Below are 6,994 nucleotides of genomic sequence, written 5' to 3' on the forward strand. Positions count from 1 at the left end.
GGCCATTAAACATAGATGCGCAGTTTCTTCATGAGGTTGGTCTTCTTCCACTTCTGAATCTGTGTCTCCCCAGGCAGCTAGCATTGCCTTCTTCACATTGTCCTTAGTGAAGTGTGGCTTATAGACTTTAGACTCCTTGGATTGCTCCTTTCCTTTAGTCTTTCCTTCCTTAAATGGACAGTCCTTAATGAAATGATCTTTTGCTCCACACTTGTAACAGGTAGTGTCTCTGGAACTTGTGAACTTCTTGTTCCTATCAAACTTCCTGTTATTCATCATCTTTTTTAAATATTTTGACTAGCATCGCCATCTCTTCTTCATCAACTTCCGAGTCCTCTGAATCTTGAGCCTTTAGAGCAAGGCCTTGGTTTTTGGAACTTTAAGTATTGGAACTTAGGTGTAGTTCATGAGTCATCAACGATCCTGCTAGTTGTTCCATATCGAACTTGGTGAAATCCTTTGCTTCCTGCATGGCAGTAACTTTTGATCTCCAACGTTCATCTTGCGGTAAGCTTCTTAAGATCTTTCTAGACTGTTCATCAATAGGAATGTGCCTGCCAAGGGAACTCAGTTCATTAATTATATCATTAAACCTAGTAAACATTTCTTCTATGGTTTCCTTTGACTGCATTTCAAACCTTTCATATCTAGACATTATAAATCAATTTAAGAACGTTTTACCTCATTTGTACCTTCATGAGTTACCTCCAGTAGATCCCAGATCTGTTTAGCAGACTTGCATCCCATGATACGATTATGTTCATGAGGTCCAAGTCCACAGTGTAAATATTTTATTGCTAAAGCATTCAATTCAAGTTTCTGATAGTCCTCTTTGTCATATTCAGAAATGAGTTTAGAAACTACCTCGTTTTTATCATTGGTCGCAGTTACCTCAAAATCACCAGCTTCAATAACACGCCAAACCTGGTAATTTTCAGCCTTGATGAAGATCTCCATTCTATTCTTCCAGTAGGTGTAAAACTTACCGTTGAACATAGGTGGACGTTGGGTGGAATACCCTTCTTCAAGTTTCTCCTTGTAGTTCATTTCTCCTCAGGAACTTACTCAGCAAAATTATAAGCTTACACGTGAGAACCTTGCTCTAATACCAATTGTTAGTTGAAACGAACACTACAAGAGGGGGGTGAATTGTAGGTGAGTTCCTAGTGACTACTTTTTCGAAATATAAAACAGAATATGAAGGAACTTTGCAACACACACAGGATTTTACGAGGAAATTTTCCAGGGCCCAACTGGAAGTAAAACCTCGACCCTTTTAAGGGATTTCCAGATAAAAACCAATCCACTATAATAGGGAAAACACCAAGTTACAGACCTATTATATGACAGACCTTTGCTCACAAGTTCCAAATAGAACCTGCTACACAGTAGGACCCTATCCTACCCAACTCAAGTTCCAAACTTGAATTCTCTCGTACTCTCACAGTACTATTTCACAACTTTTACACTCAAAGCTATCTTACCTGTATGCAATATATTTTTCATACACACACACCCAATAACCCAACCAATTACAGAGGATATAACACCTAGAATATGTTAGGCAAGCAATGCACGAAACTCGAAACAATTATGACAAGATTAAAGCTTGGCAAACTTACACCAATTAAGCTCAGAGATTTCTTCACGCAAAACTCACAAAAAACTTATGAAAATATGATCTCTACTATTTATACAAGATTAACTCATATAGCAAGTAGGGTTTTTCAAAAGATAAATAAGTCAATTTAACTAAATCATAAAATAAAGTTTTATGTAAATCTTTTAAGAGAAAATCTTTTCGGAAAATAAGATAAGATAAATTGTAGCAAAACGAATAATATCTTTTGATAAAACCAGATTTTAAGAAACAAATTATCTTGAAGATCTTTGCTTAAAATCTTTCTTTTATCTTTTTCCGTTTAATTAAATTTGCCAATTATCTTGTCATGCCTCTAATAAGTTTCGTGCATATCTACTTAACATATTTAACAATAAATCTAGAAGATAAAATCTTAACTAAATTAATATTGATGTGCCGCGTTTCTGTAATACTGAATTACTTGAGCTTCACGCAGACCAGGATCAAGTTCCTACCGTCACTCGTTTTTCAGTCTTCAACTGGAACTTCGCAGACTAAGTTCCTTCCAGAACTTATTGTCTTCAACATGCATCATCCAAGTTCCTGTTAGGGAACATTCCTATTAAGGAACTCAGTTCTTGTTAGAGAACTCTTCTTCTATATTGTTTGACTTTTCTTCAAAGGTCTCTTCATGTCTTCTTAGCCTAAGTTACTCTTCCACCTCCAAGGTCAACTTCACATGTACTAATCAAACACTTATAAACCTTTATTAATTGAGTTTGCTTTAGTTTAAGTTCATCATCATCAAAACCTTTAAGCTTCAACAAACATCAACAGCGACGAAGCACGACCACAACATCAACAACGGCAAGATGGCATTCCCTAGCTTGTGGAAGGTTATCACAATAACAATGCAACAACAAATTGGTTACTCTTAGAGACGTGTGCTCGACGGTGCAAGATACGCATTTCTTAACTCTTTTATCTGTTTAACTAACGCTAGTTTGCAGGTATCGGCGTTACAAGAATGATTTAGGATCGCAGAACGTTCTGAATCATTCTCCGTCCCTATCGCTACTTTGACTTTCGTTTTCGAAACTTGCGTTTCTCCAAACTCAGTCAAAGTGGGGGCTTCTGTAGACACCCAAATGTGTCTCCCCAAAACCAAAACCGGTGATGAATACCTTTCACATCGAATCATGATCGAATGAAGTGAAAGTGTGGAAAGTATGGTGTTGCTGTTAGTTTTTTATTTCTTTTCTTTCTCTCTGTTTTCAAAAACCTATTTTATGAAAATAGCCAATCTAGCTTAGTTTGGTCCTTGACAAGGGTCCAATAATAGTGAAGTTGTATTAGGCTCGAAAAGAGCTTTCCAACGATATATTATAAGCCTAATTCCGATGAATAATGAGGAAGTTATGGCCAAAATATTAAACTGGGCCCGGTTTGACTTTTATATGCGGCCCAATGATCTAGTGGAGGGCCCATTGTGATTTATGATTCCTAATGCAATTAGGATTGATTATAGTCTTCTAGAATCTTCTAGAAGGTTCTTTTGAATCCTAATGTGATTAGTATTGATAATTGAGTTGTTTTGAGTTTTATTTAGAATAAAAAAGTATTTTAAATAAAATTACAATTTTACCCCTCGTACATTTAATTTTATCAAAATAGGAAAACGTGTGGAAAAAACTGTCTGCGGTGCCGCACCACAGGCTTTCACCTGGCGACAGGCCTGTCGCGACGACAGAGGCTATTACGACGACAGCGTCGTGTTTTATTCTTTTTCGAACTCTGATTCTTTTTTTATCATATTCCGGCTGATTTTCGTTATAAATAGGCTCCTTAAACCTTCGTCTTTAAGGATCTTCTACAATTACCAACTCTCATCAAGAATTTCTTAATACTCTCTCTCTCTTTCTAAACCAACTTTTCACAAACAAAATTTCGCATTCACAAGATCTAGACACACCTAGCCAGGTTCGAAGTTGCTTTCACCCTAGACGTGAAAGGTTATAATTTCTGAGGGTTTGGTCCCAAATCTCTATTTCAATTATTTAATTTAATTGTTTGTTTAATATTTTCCTTGAAGTTACTAACGTGTGTATTTTGTTATTAGAAAGAGGCACGAGGCATCAAAGTATGTAGTCTTATTGCTCTATTCTTGTAGAAAGCATGTTTTTTATTTATTAATTCCTAGCATCATGTTAGGATATTATTATTGCTTTCTATTATCATGTTTAAGGTGTTTCCTATGCTTTCTAATATCATATCAATAGCATGTTAGTATCATGCTAGGGCTAAAGCTTTGATTTTTATGTTTAGTGACATGCTAGGGTTTGTTATTAATCTTGTTAGTATCATGCCTAGGATCTTGCTAATAATATTATGCTTTAACATGATTATTTTTATAATTATTATGATTTATGATTATTATGTTGCTTGATATTTATTATTATTATTATTGCTTGATCACGCCTTTTATGCATGTTTAAAGGGAATTTGTACTTGTAATCACGCTTAATAAGATAATTAATAATCTTGTTTAGGGCTAATATGATTATAATTCAAGTGATCACCAATAATAGATTTATTTGTGCATTAATGTTCAACCAACATAGATAAACAGGTTTAGGGTTAACCTATTGGTTGTATGTTAGTCAGAAAGTGCACATGAATACGAGAAGAATAAAGTAGAGGCCTATTTAGGGCAGGTTCAATCTCTTTTAGGTTGGATTTGTACCTTCATCCCCGAACACCAGTCATGGTTCCAGACCTATTGGAGTTGACGATCTCATGGATCGTTGGCGACTCTTTTGCTCTAGCTTCCTTCCTTTTGGACGCCACCATGCTTAAGTGTATGATCACAGTGGGGTTCAAGTTTGGGGTAATGCTTGAAATATTCCCTACACAAGCACATGCTACTTATCTAGTTTCGAGGTTAGATCCAATCAAGTACATTTTTGAGAAACCAATCCTGAGTGAAAGAATAGCAAGATGGCATGTGATATTGTCAGATTTGACATTTAGTGTGTGAATCAAAAGTCTGTCAAAGGAAGGGCTATATCTGAGGCTTTGGCTGATGGGCCTATATTAGGTGATGAATTTGATGATGATTTTCCAGATGAACATATTTTTTGTCTTAGTACGTCACAATGGAAGATGTATTTTGACAGGGCCTTTAATAGGAGAGGCAATGGTGCATGAGTATTATTAATTGATCCTTATGGAGTGCATATTCCATTTGCTGTGAAACTTAGCTTCCCAACGACAAATAACACGGCTGAATATGAAGCTTGCATATATGGAATCAAGGCAGCATTAACAGCTAGTGCAAAAAATCTCACGGTATACGGTGATTCTTATCTCATAATTTCCCAGACTATTGGAGCCTGGAAAGTTCGGGATGAAAGGTTGCAAATGTACACGGAGTATCTTTAGAAATTTATTCCTTACTTTAAAGAAATAGAGTTCAAGCATCTTCCCCGAGAACAAAATAGTTTCACCGATGCTTTGGCAAATCTTGCGATAAATTTGACTTGGGATGATGATGTAAAGGTATAATCGGTAACGATTGTAGAAAAAGAAATTACAGTGGTTAATTGTGAGCCAACGATTCCTTTATTAACCCAAGAAGATAATGAGGATGCTTGGTATACTGATGTTAAGAAGTATCTAATCGATGGAGAATATCCTGAAGGAAGTCACAAGAAGGACCAGTTGGCTATTCGAAGGCTAGCTTCTCATTTCACGATATTAAAAGGTTTGTTGTATCATAAAAGTTTCTATGGAAACTTACAATTATGCATCGATAGGGAACAGACACAAAGGATCATGGAAGAAGTACATGGGGGAGAATGTGGGCCTCATATGAATGGAGGGATGTTTGCTCGGAAGATTCTTCGAGCAGGGTATAACTGGACCACCTTGGAAAGTGATTGCATCCATTTCGTACGAACGTGCAAAAAATGTCATCTATTTGCAAATCTTAATCATATGCCGCCTATTAGCCTGAATAATTTTACTTCGCCATGGCCCTTTTCTAGTTGGGGCATAGACATCATTGGACAAATACACCCCAAAGCTTCGAATGGACACCAATATATTTTGGTTATTGTTGACTATTTTTCGAAATGGGTGGAGGCATCATCATATTCAAAACTAGGGGCAAAACAAGTTTCAAAATTTGTGATCAATAACATTATATGTCGGTATGGGGTGCCTTTTGAAATTATCTCCGACAATGGTTCACAATTTGAAGGCCATCTCAAAGAAACCCTTGAGAAGTACAAAATCAGGCATCACCAATCATCGTCATATCGTCCTCAAACCAACGGAGCTGTTGAAGCAGCTAACAAAACCATCAAGACGATAATCGCCAAGATGACAGATAAGGCTAGAGAATGGCCTGATAAACTTCCCTATGCACTTTGGGGGTATAGAATTTCCATTCGAACACTAACCGGGACTACTCCATATTCTTTGGTATATGGAATGGATCCACTTCTTCCAATCAAAACAGAGATTCAATCGCTTCGCGTGATGAATGAAAGTGAGATATCTGAAGAACAATGGCTTAAAGAACGATACGATGAACTTTCTTTAGCAAGTGAACGAAGGTTACAAGCCCTTCACAACATTCAACTTTATCAACGACGCATCGCTCAGGCTTTTAATAAAAAGGTTAGGGAAAGGAATATTCGAGAAGGGGATTTGGTACTTAAAGAAAATCGAGCACCAATTCACGATCCACGTGGAAAGTTCAAGCCAAACTGGTCTGGTCCATTTCTGGTCAAACATCTTACACCTGCAGGAGCAGTGAAATTGATTGATCTTAATGGAAATGAGTTTGTTCATTTCACCAACCTTGACCAGTTAAAGAAGTATTATGCTTGATTGATACGATCTTATAGTTGCGAAATTCGGCAAAAAAAAATGAATCTCTTACTAAGTATTGGATAGGCATATGTGTATCGTGATTAGATTTCATTCGTGTTTGCATTGCAGGCCATAGAGTCATGTAGAAATATTCATTATTATTAAAAGATCATGATCAAGTCGATATCTGACAAAATATGATTACAACAAACGAACAAACTTTTCTTTTATTCAAACATAACATAAACTCCCTTGCTTTTTTGGCGAGATTACAATTTTTTTTTTTAACCATGAAAGTAACAACCACATACACCATACGAAGACCAATGCCTTCCGATATGGTTTCTTCTTTGGAATTAAAAAAACACACACAAGAGAAATACGAGTACAGGAATTAAAATATAATAAGAGAACCCTTGTAAGGATTTATTCAAGCATCGTCCTCGAGGTCCTCCAACAACCATGCTGTGTAAGACGCGGTTGGAACATCATCTTCAAGAACTAGAAATGCTGGGAGCATTCGTGCAAATTGCC

This window comes from Chenopodium album, chromosome 13 (assembly GCF_948465745.1).
Source record: "Chenopodium album chromosome 13, dcCheAlbu1.1, whole genome shotgun sequence".
Taxonomy (NCBI): domain Eukaryota; kingdom Viridiplantae; phylum Streptophyta; class Magnoliopsida; order Caryophyllales; family Amaranthaceae; genus Chenopodium; species Chenopodium album.